Source organism: Ursus arctos, unplaced genomic scaffold (assembly GCF_023065955.2).
Source record: "Ursus arctos isolate Adak ecotype North America unplaced genomic scaffold, UrsArc2.0 scaffold_9, whole genome shotgun sequence".
NCBI classification, from domain to species: domain Eukaryota; kingdom Metazoa; phylum Chordata; class Mammalia; order Carnivora; family Ursidae; genus Ursus; species Ursus arctos.
In genome coordinates this window covers 15,292,159-15,306,974 of record NW_026623111.1, presented here as the reverse complement: position 1 = coordinate 15,306,974, position 14,816 = coordinate 15,292,159, and the positions used below count along the sequence as shown (strand labels likewise).

Here is a 14,816-nt window from a genome sequence, read left to right as displayed (position 1 = left end):
ATCTCTTGAGCATTATACTGGAGGTGTTTGCCCAGGCAGTTAGACAAGGAAAAAGATATGAAAGACATCCAGATCAGAAAGGAAATAAGTAAAGCTACTTCTATTTATAGATGTAATTATCTTGTATCTAGAAAATCCTATAAAATATACATACAATTAGAACAACCAGATTAATTCTGTTTCTATACACTAGCAAACACAAAATTAAGAAACAAAATTAAGAAAACAATTCCATTTGCAATAGCATTACAAAGAACAAGATACTAATGGGTAAATTTAACAAGAGAAGTGCAAGGTTTGTGCACTAAAAATAGCAAAATTACGATCCACTGAAAGAAACTAAAGAACACCGGAATAAACGGAGAGATATCCTGTGTCCAGATCAGACTTAATATTGTATTCCCCAAATTAATTTACAGGTTCAACACAATCCTAATCAAAACCCTAGGTGCCTTTATTGTAGAAATTGACAAGCTGACCCTAAAATTCATGTGGATACGCAAGGGACCAAGGATATCTAAAGTAATTTTGAGTAAAAAGAACAAAGTTGGAGAACTTACACTTCCAGATTTCAAGCTGACTACAAAGCTATAGAAATCAAAACATTGTGGCATGGGCATGTGGTATGTGCACAAATACATAATCAACTGAATAGAATTTAAAGTCCAGAAATAAACCCTTACATTTATAAGCAATTGATTTCAACAAGAGTGCCAAGACAATTAAAAGTTGTGAAGTGTAACCTTTGCAACTAATGCTGCTGGGATAACTTGCTATCCAACATGCAGATAAATAAAGTTTGAACCCAATTCCCCACCATAAACAAAAATTAACTCTAAATGGATCATAGACTTAGATGTAAGAGATGAAACTATAAATTTTGGGAGATACATAGTAGTAAATCTTTTGACTTTGATTAGGTTAACAGTTTCTCAGATATGACAATTAAAAAACAGCCACCAAAAAAAGATAAGCAGACTTCACCTAAATTAAAATCACATGCCCTAAAAAGTATACCATCAATAAAATGAAAGGACAACACCCAGAGTGGGAGAAAATGTTTATGAATTACGTCTCTGATAAGGGACTTGCATTCATAATATACAAATAACTCATAACTCATACAACCCAATAATAAAAAAGGCAAATAACCCAATTGAAAAATGGGGGGAAAAAGATTTGCAGACATTTCTCCAAAGAAAATACACAAATGACCAATAATTACAAGGAAGATGCTCAATATCATTAGTCATTAGGGAAATACACATCAAAACCACAGGGACATACTACTTCACACGGAGTAGGATGGCTAAAATAAAAAAGAAAGAGGATAGCAAGTGTTGGCAAGGACAGGAAGAAATGGGAATCCTCCTCACACATTGCTGGTTGGATTGTTAAAGAGGTGTAGCCACTTTACAAGACAGCTTGGCAGTCCTTCAAAACGTTAAACATCAGGTTATCACATAAACTAGCAATGACATTTCCAGGTACATATACAAGACAATTAAAAATAAGGATGCAGACAAAATCTGTACACAAATGTTCACTGCAGCATTGCTCATAAAAACCAAAGAGTGGAGACCACCCAAATGCCCATTAACTGATGGGAGGATAAACAACATGTGGTGAATCCATACCAGGGACTCCAGTTTTTCAATAAAAAGTAGTAACATAGGGACACACAGTACACCATGGAAGATCTTTGAAAACACAGACTAAGTTAAAGAAGCCAGTCACAAAAGGCCATATATATGAGATCCCATTGATGTAAAATATCCAGAATTGACAAATATATGGAGGCAGGAAGAGACTGCCAGGAGCACGGGGGTAGGGAGAATGACAGGGTGACTGCTAATGGGTTACTGGGTTTCTTTTTACTGATGATGACAATGTTCTAAGATTAGGTGGTGGTGATGACTGCACAACTCTAAAAGTACATTAAAAAACACGAATTATACACTCTAAACATTGAATTGTATGGCATGTGAATTACGCCTTCTTCAAGCTCTAATTTAAAAAATCTAGCGCCGAAGAAAGGTATCGGAAAAAAATGTATAAGCAAATGCACGAAAAACTCTTAGTACAGTGTTAGGCATCAAAGGATTCAAGAAACATTTGCTCTAATTACTATTAGAAAACATAAATGTAGGGCACCTGGGTGGCTCAGTCAGTTAAGCATCTGCCTTCAGCTCAGGTCATGATCCCAGGATCTTGGAATCCAGTCCCATGTCGGGCTCCCTGCTCAACGGAGAGCCTGCTTCTCCCTCTCCCTCTGCCCCTCCCCCCGCTTGTGCTCTCTCACACTCTCTCTCAAATAAATAAATAAATAAAATCTTAAAAAAAACATAAATGTATTTGTCAAAATTAATTTTTTATGGGAGGAGAGAGAGATGTATTTATTCAAATTAATTTTCTTGGGTCAGGGAGAGAAAGGGGAGAGAGTGAGGGAGAGAGAGAGGGTGGGAGGGAGTGAATCTTCAGCAGGCTCCATGCCCAGTGTGGAGCCTGATGTGGGGCTCGATCTTAAGACCCTAAGATCATGACCTGAGCTGAAATCAAGAGTCGGATGCTTAACCAAATGTGCCACCCAGGCACTCCTTTCAAAATTTATTTTTAAACTATAATTAATATAGGATATTGAATTTGTCTTTTTTGAGATGAATTCAATATTTTTACCCATTGCTTGACTAACTCTTGGAAATCCATAATACTGTTTTGCAAATAAATATCATGCCATAGCAACAGTTGTAAAATACATTTGTAAAATATATTTCATTAGCTTTATATCTAGAAAGTACTATCTTCTGACACATTTTTTTTTGGTCTACAAGTAGGACAGTTTTTCTTTTTTCCTGTGTCATCATAATTTCCTTTCTCCATAATGTTTTTCCTTATGTGAATGTATAGAAATCCGTATGGAATTTTACTGAAAATCACACATTATAAAACATGCCCAGTGTCATAAAAGACACTGAGTAATAACTAAACAACCACTGGCTCTAACAGAGCTTTTGTTTTTGCTGACTTTCGTATAAGCTTACTTTAAAGACAGCTGCCACTGGAGACCAAATTTTAATATAAGCATGGGGACGGACCAGCTTTGGCTCTGCAACTTTATAAATTTATCTATACTTAACGACTTCTGTCTCCTTGGCAAAAATTGGACTACAGGCTCTGCAAGATTCTTTTAAACTCCATAAGGTCATGATTTGACATCTTAACTTCTGAATGACTATTTTTTAGAATGAATGAATCCTCAAGACTATACAAGTTTATCCCACACCATAATTTTTTTGGAAGAGGGAAGAAAATACCCTTCCCAAAAAAAAGCCCCAGAACCGAGTGTGAGAAATTATAGCTAATGAGTATATGCTAACAAACATAAATAACTATCTTGGGGGATTATATAATTACTATGTATATAATACTCACGCTTTCGAAGGGCTTTAAAGATATTAATTAATTTTTCCTTTCAAACATACCATGAATCAGCAAGTTATTTCCCCACTTATCTCCTAGGATAGTACCCAAATGAAAACAACTGGTTTCTCCAAATCCAAAACTAATTCCGCATTATAAATGAGAAGTAATTCATAATCATGCTAATCTAACACCAACCACATCATTACCGCCAAATATATTATTTTCGTAATGCTTTGCACAATTACATTTAAGAGTCGATTGGTATTTGGAAACCTTAAACCCATACCAAGGTTCTATGAGGGGAGGTCGGCAGACCCATGGATGAGCTGTGCTGTCTCCTCTGTCTCCTGAAATACTGATTTATTCAACTAGTTGAAAAGAAAAATCTATATACGGGTCAATGAGAAGAGAACTACCAAATAAACTGACCATCTAGCTAGGCTTGGAGAGCCAATACTGCAAAAGTTGTGGTCACAGAGGTGAAAAATGAGAATGTTTGTGGAGCAGTGCAAATGGGATAAGGTTTAAATGGGAAACAAAACAAAACAAAACCCTAAGTTGGAAAAGGAAAATAAAGATGCAAAGAAGAAAATTAAAAAAAAAAAAAAGATAAAATTAGAGTGGCCACAGATCTTGACAAAACCGTAAAGAAGATGGGCCAATCACAAAAAGCCTGTCCCTCTGAAAGGTAGCCCATGTCATTTCTTAAGACGCGTAGGATACCATGAAAAGTGGCATCGTCATCTAGGAATTATTTACGTCCATAAGCACATTATGCAGGCAGATAATTAGCATCTGTCTGATTATCCTCACTGTCCATGAAAAAAACCAGCATTGTTCTGTGCATATACTATCAAGTCGGACCACTACCGGAACCACAGAGGCATTTTCTATGATGGAGTCAAAGTCTGAGAGGTATGAGCAAAATCCATTTTTCAATCCAAATATATGCTTGATTGGTATATTTAGATAGCATCTACTCCCAAGGTTTTATTAGCATGCCAGAAGTGACTTCTGTAACCATCCATCAGTCCTCAGTAAAAACGCTACCTCCACTGTGAGGCTTTTCAGGTAGTATAAGCTGTTCTACCTCCTATGCAATAAGCACAGTCAGCAAATATTCCATCAAAACAATTCTCATTATTGAATTATAATGCAATATAATACTGTTATATACAATTATAAGTCATATAATTATTTTATGATTACATATCATAGATTTTAATTATATCTCTTATGCCACATAATTATTATAAATTTTTTTTTTAAGTTTGTATTTACTTATTTGAGAGAGAGAGAGAGAGAGAGAGAGAGCGTGAGTGGGGGGAGGGGCCGAAGGAGGAGAAGATTCCCTGCTGAGCGGGGAGCCTGACACCCAACACCTGGTTGGATCCTGGGGCTCTGGGATCATGATCTAAGCCAAAGGCAGACACTTAACCGACTGAGCCACCCAGGCGCCCCTATTATAAATCTCTTAATAATTAAAGCATACTGCTTGCTTACGTGTCAGTCCCGCTGCATGGACTATATATTTCTTGAATAAATAATCCATGTCATCTTTGTATTCCCTTCCCTCACATACTGCCTATTACAATGCCTGAGGCAGAGTTAGCATCCAATAATATTCAGGAATGAATGAACCCACAAATATCTCCAGCCTTGATCTCTTGCCTGAACGCTAAGCTATGTTCTTTCTGCTGGATATGTCCAGGTGCAGATATCTGGGGCCGTGCCTGTCTCAATCCCCATTTCTGCTCTATTTTCAACTTCCATAATTTGGTTTAGCAACATCATCACCAATCAGCTAATCAATATTTCTATGTGTCTCTGTCTGTCTTCCTTCTGTCTTTCTCTTCTTACCCTCTCCTGCCCACATACGCTCTTCCTGGAACACTACTTTTCAGTTCAAGGACCAGCTCCAAGTCATGTATCCATTAAGGCGTCATCAGCACCATCACTCACAGTCTGTTTTCAAGCTGTCTTTCCCGTACGATTGCAAATTCCTTCATCCCAGCTCCCCCCCTGCTTCCATTCTTTGATGTAGAATGTGCTCTAAAGCTAAACATGTCATGTCTCATGCCGTCATTGAGATTGTTCACAAAATTAATACGTGACCACAAGATTAAAGTCGAAATTTGTAAACATCTTTCAGGGTAATATCACTCATTTTAAAATTTCAGCATCTATGAAACGAGCAACATAGGCTCTGCCTTGACAGAAATCAGAGAGCCACAACAAAAGTAAGAGAGATGATGCTAATGAGTGGGGTGAACAGTCGGTGACAAGGGCTGTATGGTTTTGTGCAACCTTAAACATTTGGATCAAGAAAGAACAAAATAAATTGTATTTGAAACATTTATAATCTGAATTTGACTTATAAAAAGTTTTCTTAATTTTATCACTTAAGCATAATAAGAGTTTTGCCTATTTTCCAGTGACATGAAATAACTATTTTTAATTTTCAAGCACTTTAGCAACAGTCTTTGCCTCTATACAATTAACCCACTAGTTACAAATATGCTTGCCAATTCATTAAAAGAAGGAAGAGCAGCGAGTATTCGGTGTTAGGTTGAGTTGTACAGGTAGTAAACAAAAGCAATAAGGCTGCATTTGTTCATTTTTAAAGACAATTTTTTTTCAGCATCTTAGTTTATTTGTAGGATTTCACCCAGCCTGGCTATCGATATTGCATGACCAAACTCATTTATACTGAATTATGAGGTTTCATTTTATAACCAAACTAAATTAGTTTCCTGGAAAATAAATAAGCAGTTCGAGGGGAAAAGGTATCATTCCCAATTAGCCAGACCTCTGCTGGTCCATGTTTAATGTCATAATACAATAAAATAATCTGGCCAATGTTGCTGTTAGGAACTAGCTTCATTAGAAAAGTCAGGAAAAAGCTGTAGCTCTGCATGTCCTCAGCATATACTTGATAATTAAAGCCATATGCCTCCATCAATCTGGAAAGAATATGAATAATAGAGGAGAAACAAAGAAACCCGCTTAGAAAACTGTTGTTTGCAATGGTTGAATGTATAACCGTATCCAACACTGGGCTGCACCTCTCTGAGTTACATTTAAATGTTCTGGAAACAATTCCCATCTTAATTCCTAATAAAATATTTGTTAAGACAAACATAATCAATATTCCATGCTTTCATTTGAGAGTCTAGGAGCCAACATCATTTAATGGCATTCCTTCATCCCATAGAACATTGAATTACGTGGTTTGGGGATAATGTAAAAAGGAAAAGACACAGTCTAAGAAACAATTAGTAAATTTTCTAACTGGAGAGCCAGAACTCATTCTCGTAATTAGAAAAAAAAAAAAAAAGGCGGCTTCAGAATGCTTTCAACATGTCATATAAATAAGGGCAAATTAATAGAGTAAAAACTGAGTAGATAATTCCAAGGAGACGAGTCATAGGAGTCACTTGGAGTTCATTAAGTAAATTTAACCAAAAGAGGTTAGACCTAAGCCAGGTTTTGAGAGACGAGGCAGAAGTGCAATGGTTGAAAACCTAAGAAAAACCAGCAAGCAAATGCAAAGAGATGAAGAAAGCACAAAAGCTCAAAGACGGAAATGAGCAAGACGGGCAGTTATGCTTTCCGGGGTACGCACATCCACACTGGGACCAGTACCATTAAGAAAATTTAGGACCTGTGACAGGACCAAAACATCGGTTTGATAAAATTAGCCAATCTGAGTCATCATGCATTTCTGGATACAGAGAGAAATGTTTTGATGGGGAAAACAACAACAACAGAACAAGAAACACTAGTGCCTTAGAAGAGCTGTGGGATGGTCAAAATTATTCCAAAACACATTTAGATAGACATCCAATGACTTTACTTGCAGACTGAGTCATCCTTAACACAGAATTATCCTTACAACTGTAAATGTCAGAATATGCAGTTTATTTTTACGCTATTTATACACCAGCTACTTCCAAAACAGATTTTTGAAGGGCACAGAGTAAAATCATAAAAGAACATTAAAATAGTAAATGGAGGGTGAGCAAGAATATAGCAGGAACACTTAACTAAGAAAAGCCACTGCCATGTAACACAAAACTGAGCACTGGATGTCTGGTCGCCAGAGTACAAGCTAAGAAAGACAAATTCTTCCATTCCTTAATTTATCAGGAAGCAAATATTTATTGATCCCATAGCATGTACAAAATTATCGTCCAATATAAGGAAAAAGACTAGTTCATCAATAGCTAATCTCTTTCTACCTTTGAATTCAAAGAGGAATCTGTTTTGATATTTAAACGAGAGATAACCAGTCAGTGTGAGGTAGGAATGATATCCTTTATGCCGAAATGACAAAAACTGAAAATGCTCTAAGTGAGGATTATTTCTTAAAACAAACTTCGATAAAACTTAAGGCCAAATATTTGTATATGTTACACAAAGGCCACATATTAAAATAAATAATGTAGGTGTGCTCCATTTTAGGAATCTGGTACAAGAATTTAAAGAATAAATGGCATCTTTATAGTAAAATTACAAACGCTGTGCATGTTCAACTTAAGGCTTATAACCAACTTTAGTAAAGCTGAGGACAAAATATCTGATTACATTTCTATGAAGGCAGATGATACAGGTAAGCTTCATCCTGGCCATCTGGTATAGTAATTTGGGAGAATGGATAGTCTATCAGCTACTTTTCAGGATATTTGCTGAGCCCATACTGATATTTTCTTTTCTTTTTCTTCTTTCTTTTCTAAAAAATCCATCCCACCTCATCCCTACCTTCTCTAACATAAAGGGCTGAGTCAGTACTTTATGACCCTGGGCCACTGGCCACAGTTCATTGGATCCAAGTTGGACATCAGACTATCGCTGACCTGTAAGGGTTTTTTTTTTTTTCTGTTTTGTTTTTCTGTGTTTGTTTTAAACCAGAGCATGTTCTAAAATGCTCTCAGTGAATTGGTGCTGTTCCTTCCAGCAGAAGGGAGATGAACTTGAGAGCAGTTAGAAAGCCATCTTCCTCTTCCAATGCGTCTCTATGCACCTGGTGGAAGATAAAGATGGGGACAAGGGAAGAAAGGGAGGAAAGGGGCAGAGGAGTGAGGGAAGGAGGAGGGAAGAGAGCCCAAGGCGGGGGGGGGGGGGGCGGAGAAGAAAGGAAAGAGGCAAAGCAGAGAAAGAGAGAAGAAGGAAGAACGGAGAGAGAGAAAAGGTTCGCTGGTTTTCACTGGCTTTTCAATCCACGAGTCTATTTTCAGCGCTTTCTGAGGACTTGAAGTTTTTTGCCCTTGAGTTACATCTTTCCACTATTTTAAGAGCTTCTAAAAAAAATCACTGTCCCATAATCACTGCCTGTGCTTTAACACCAATGGAAGGAGAGCAGGGAAGGCCTGGTGAGGGTTGCAGTGGCTGACTAACAGAACATTCCAGTCCATCCAAATCGCCTCCACGCATTGGGAACATGAAAACAATACAACCGAAGCTGTCATGCCTAGGCAGGGACTCCACGCCTTCTACTCCAGAGAGCTCAAATGCCACATGATTCGGTCTTCAGACTGGTTTGTTTGTCCCATGATGACTGGCCAACCAGATAATTTTAGCAAGCTCCACTGTCCCTACTCTTATGCTTTGACTTGCTTTTCAATTTTCCCCTATAATTGCTCATTTATCTTAATCCAAAGACCAAATCCATTCTCTTCTCCATCTCTACGACTCTCTTCAACAAGATTTACCTCGAAAGGATAGGCTACTCTTCCCTGGAAAGCAAGATATCAGAATCCTGAAATGGATAAAATACTCAGGAAATCCAAGTTCACGTTATATTTTTCAGCTGAAATCTTCTACAGAAAAAAACTGAATTGTTAGTATCTTGTCCTATGTGGGAGATTCCTGGTCTAATCTCCCCTGTTCTTCCATCCTCACGTAGAGAGTAACACTTTCAAAGACGATGATATTTAGTGGTTTCATCTGCAAAATGGAGATAATGAAAGCACTCGTAGCCCAGAATTTTTTTGAGGCTCTAATGACGTATTTCTATGAAAGAACTTTGCAAACTCTGAAGCATCTTTAAAATGGTACTTCTCCATCTAATCCACTGACGTAAAAGATCCCTCTTACAAACATAGTGTCCCTAAGAGCTGGTGGTTAGGAGGTGACATTAAAATGGTACTTCTCCACCTAATCCACTGACGTAAAAGATCCGTCTCACAAACACAGTGTTTCTAAGAGCCAGTCATTAGGAGGTGACATCATATTGACAAGGGGTAATAAAGAGCCCAGAATGTTCAATACCATTAGTCTGCATAGTCCTGAAAATTCATCATCAAAGACTATAAAGAAGTCTTACATGAGACACTACAGGGAATTGCAATGGGGCTTGGACATCGACTTTCTTTTCCTAGACCTTTTTTGGGGCTAAGATATAAAATACAATGATTAAGAGGAATAATGCATGATCACTCTTAAAGAAATAGTATCACTATTGAAAAAACACTACAGGATTTCACTTCAAAGGAATTTTGTGGAAGCGAGACATAAGCCAAGGTTACAAAGAAATGATTAGATTTAAAATGCAGAAAGAAAGATGGATATAACATGATATGGACAAAGAGGTGTGGGCGTTCACAAAGTGCTAAACTGTGAAGGAGAGCTTCTGGGGTGCGAGGAAAGTGGGCAACAAGCTGGAATCCGGTTGGCATGTACTGAGGAGGATGCCTCTTGTGTTCCTTACACTTTCTGAATCTTTCCTCAAAATTCCAATCCAGCGGGGAGCTGTATACAGTATTTCTCTTGAATTCTCACATTAAGTTATCTCATCTATGCAGCTTAATCAGGCCCTAGAGTCAGGGAATATTCTCCATGTGTTCAGGTCCCTTCGCCACTGGGTCATAAGTTAGTCACTGCAGACCAGCTCCTCGAATGGCTGGTAAAATCATTTGGGCTTTATGGCTTCCCATTTTCCACAAAGACTAGAAATGGAGTGGCCAGGGAGGAATCTCAGGCTGACCAGCAGAGAAACAAAGTGGTATGGGTTGGTCACGGAGAAAGCAAGGGAAGCAGCAGATATGAAGGACAACGTGGAGGAAAAATCAGCAGAATTCTGGCAATTAATTGACTATCAAATGACTCGGTAGTTTGTAGCCTGGACTTCTAAGGAGAATTCAGTGATCCTTAAGAGAAAGAGGAAAGCCACCAGCAGAAGACAGCTTGGAAGAAAGGTGATAAGTTTGGCTTTTAAGTGGTTGGGTGGAGTTACCTCAAATACAGACAGGTGGGGGTGTCTAGCACACCGTTGGGGGTAAATGGTCTGGAACTTGAAATAGAGATTGGACTGGGATATACACCTCTGTGCATCATGTATACGACAATAACACTTGATATTCAAGGCCTACATGTTGGTGAAGGGTGAAGGAAGAGTGAAAGCAAGCTCAAAAGCTAAGAGGAAAATCCTTCCATTAAATTACAAAAGCAGGGGTGAGGAGCAGGGAGCAAGGAGGGTAATGAACAGCAAGTTGAAAACAGAGACCCTCAGGTTTGGCAATGAGAACATGACAGTGAATTTGGGGAACACAATCTCAGCCAAGAGGCAGGAAGAAGAGCAAGTGTGTGATGAATGTATGGAATACAAGTAGATCAAGGGCCCCTTGGAGGCAAAGGAGAGCGACCAGGTGGAAAAGGGAAAAAGAGGACCTGCAAAGACTGGAGGGGCAACGGACAGAAGACATAAGACGTAATCACTGATTTTGGTTTTCACAGAAACGCTCTGTGTTCTCCAACAGGAGAGAGGACAAAAGGGATAGAGGAACATAGAACAAAGTTTGAAGCAAATGGAAGAAATACTTCAGGAAATTAGGTCAGATGCTCATCAAAGTAGAAAGTGAGGCCCATCCTGGGAGTAAGAGGTCAAGGCTTATGTGGAAAAGTATCACGGGGTGGGGGGTGGGGGGAGAAGAAGAAGAAGAAGAAAGAAAAGTACCACAGTTCACTGGGTCAGAAGGCAACTCAGGGCAGGTCGAGCTAGAACAGGAAGGACAAGCGGAAGGGGCGGAGTCATAACGAACATAAGGAACAGGTGGCATAGGCATGAGGATGTGGGCAGCGTCGATGTTGTGGTCAAAAGGGGGCCTGTCTCCCCATTTCCTAAGCTTTCCACTTACACTGCTGGTAGATCAGAATTACAGTTGCTTATAAAAGTGATTTCAAGTATCAACATTTTGTATTTTACATTAAAATAATAAGATACATGGAACAGAATTTTTTGTATTTATAGTTGACCATGACAATATAAGATAGACAGACTGCCTATAATAATGATAGTTATGTTCAAAGCACTTTCCACAGCTAGATTAATTTTCACAAGAATTCTAAGAGCTCAGTACTATCATTATCCCATTGCACAGGCGAGGAGCCCAGGGCTTAAGAAAGTTAAATGAATTGATTTCAATTACAAAGATAGTAAATGGCAATCCAGAGATGCAAACTCGGGACTGGATGATTCCACCGTGGTTATCAGGGATTCTCCTTTCTGCTTCCTGAGGGAACAGCTACAGTTTTGCAGCTGAGAACTGATAACCAACATGTGAGGTGAAGAGGAGACCGAGTGCACGTGCTGGAGCTGGGGACGCCGCAGCCAGTGTAAAATGGTCCCAGCGCACAGTACAAATACATAAATAGACCAACTTATATATGCTTCTCTATGTTCATCTGCACATTTTCCCTAATTCCAGTATGACTTGTAATACAGGTGCCAGGAACTGTATGTCTGCATTACCAGTAAGCTGTTGGCTGTATAAGGTGACTAGCTCCCTTGAAACTAGGAATCCAGGGTGAAAGGCCCTTTGATCACTGGCACGGATCTGGGTAGCTCTGAGGCCTCTCTTGGCTCTCAAACATCTAGGCTTTGCTGAGAGACGAGAAACATCTTTATCAGAAACAAGACGCTCCAAACCAGGGCTCTCAGAAGGTATTCCCAGGAAGGTTTGGGCGGTTTTTTGTTTGTTTGTTTTTGATTTTTCTTTAGTGCTGGCCCAAAGCCAGCAGAACACTGCCTCCTCAGGCTCTACAATCAGAAAAGAGAGACCAGAAAAAAGGATGGCTGACATGGAAATCCACCGACAAACCTATCTCATTCAACCATTCCACAATGTTTAGGGAGTGCCTAGCACGTGCAACGCTCTGTGCCAGACAATGGAGTACTGGCCGTCATGGAATTTCAGACTGGAATTAATTAAAATCCACACAAATAAATGTAATTCCAAACCGAGTTAAATATGGAAGTGGCATTTTTAATCGTTACACTGCAATTTTTTCCAAGGCAAAAATCTAAAGGAGGCATCCATCATTTCCTGAACTTAATACCTCTCCCGTTCCCCATTTCAAGTCAGATCTATAATAATAGTTAAAGGAAAAGACCTGAAAAACAGGAGCAATTTTATAGTCTAATAATCACATCTCATTCTACCACCTGTCTTTGAAAGCCTTTATAGCTTCAAATAACATTTGCAAGTACAATAATATTTCTCTACTTGTACAATGCACTGTGTAACGAATTTGAAAACACAGGAACTACTTAAGAGAAATATTTAGATTATGTCTAATTTAAATAGATAGTCCACTGGGCAAGGACTGTGTCTAATTCTATGTTAGGTACAGCACATTGCAAAATGTTGGCACTCAATAAATGTAAAATAATAACAACAGTCTTTTCCCCTTTAAAGTATATAATTACATCTACCCCCTACTGTGCACCAAGCTCGGTGACAGATCTTTTGTTTATTAAATCCACAGCCCTGAAGGCATATAGTACCGCGGTTTCAATACAGCTTCAATGCGAATTGCAGTAAAGTCCTCTCTACTTTAGGTAAAACTTTAAATATCTACAAATCCCCAAAGAACATCTTAATTTAGCTATCCACCATCTATATTACTTAACCAAATGCAGGAAACCTTTTCTAAGTCCCCAAAGTGGAATCCAAACACTAAGTGGGAAATGTGTTCTCAAAGTTAGTTTGGAAATATGTCATGGAATAAAATTACTCTTAGCTAATTTACCATTTCTCTTTCCTAAAGAAACATGTCAAGCTGCTGAGCAAAGCTCTGAAGGCTTTATGCAGGAAACATTCAATAGGTTCCCATGCTTGTGTTCAAAGTGCGCTATTATCCAAGTAGCCTGAACTGAGGAGAGGAAAAAAAAATGACTCATGTACAGCTTTATTTGAGACATTTGCACTACAATGAATGAAGCAAAGCTACAGGTCATGTTAAAAAATATTCCAAAAAGCCACAGCCGCCGAAGCCCCTTCAAGGGGAATTTTGGGCTGGAAAGCACTTTTGCTTCGTTCCATCATTATTTTCTTCTTGTTTCCCGTGTTTGTATTTGAATGCTTGCACTTGAACATTAGTTTCACAATCACCTATTCTACATTTGGTATTGATGAAGTTCAACATATGCTCAGCAATTCACTGCTACTAAAATAAGAAATGCAAATTCAGCTAAGTGTGCTCCAAGACTAACGTTAAGCTGGGCCCGCGTTCCTTTGTAGTTTTTGTAGAGTATTATCATTAGTAGAGAAGGGTTAATGGCAAAGGCCGGTGATTGTTTAAAAATTCACATTACCAAAGTGGATTACATTGCATCTACTGAGGGGATCAACAATGTAAGCCTACACTAAGCCATTATTGCAGAAACAAAGCTTTCATTTTAAGCCTTTGGAAACAAGCATAAAATGGACAAAAGAAAAAATTCTTCTGATGTAAGAACAAGGCAGGCACTACATGCTTTTCATCCTTACTCAGTTATAGAGCTGTGATGAATACGCAAAAAAAAAAAAAAAAAAAAAAGGACCATCTCCCCCAAAGAACGAATCATTAAATTATAACATATCCACATTTGGGAAAAGGCTTCTTTCTATAGCTAAAAGTCCAACAGAAATCCTTTACTTAAATGTCTTTCCCCTTTTGTTGAGAATCAGTCACAACATGGGGACGTGCATTCTTTAGGATTGTCTCACCATTTGTGCTTTTATCTTCTAATGAGAAGAAGAAGAATGATTTTGAAACATACATTCCTGCAGCCAGTGTCAGACTTTACCCTCTGCAGTAGTAATTCATCACAAACAGTGTCGGTATGTGGTAACTAAATGCTAAGCCGCCAGTTACTGACAGCAACAGGGACTGGCCCGGGGCAAAACGTTATGCGACAAGTATCGTTTGTCACAACACACTTGGAAGTACTGATATCCCATCTTACAGATGGAGAAACTGAGGCTCGGAGAGCTGACAGAACTCACTCTCCACCACCTACTAAAGCAACGATGATTCCCGCTCAGGTCTGGACTGAACCTGCAGCTCAGCCACCTCCACTTCCCACGGTGCCTTCCGGTGACAAGAGAAGTTCCTAGAAGTTGAACACTATA

At 38.7% G+C, this 14,816-nt stretch overlaps 1 protein-coding gene across 2 annotated transcripts in view; it reads right to left on the bottom strand.

Moving 5' to 3' along the window:
- Window positions 1-14,816, bottom strand: part of SLIT2 (slit guidance ligand 2) — a 344,969-nt gene that overhangs the window by 266,408 nt on the left and 63,745 nt on the right. The window lies entirely within an intron of this gene.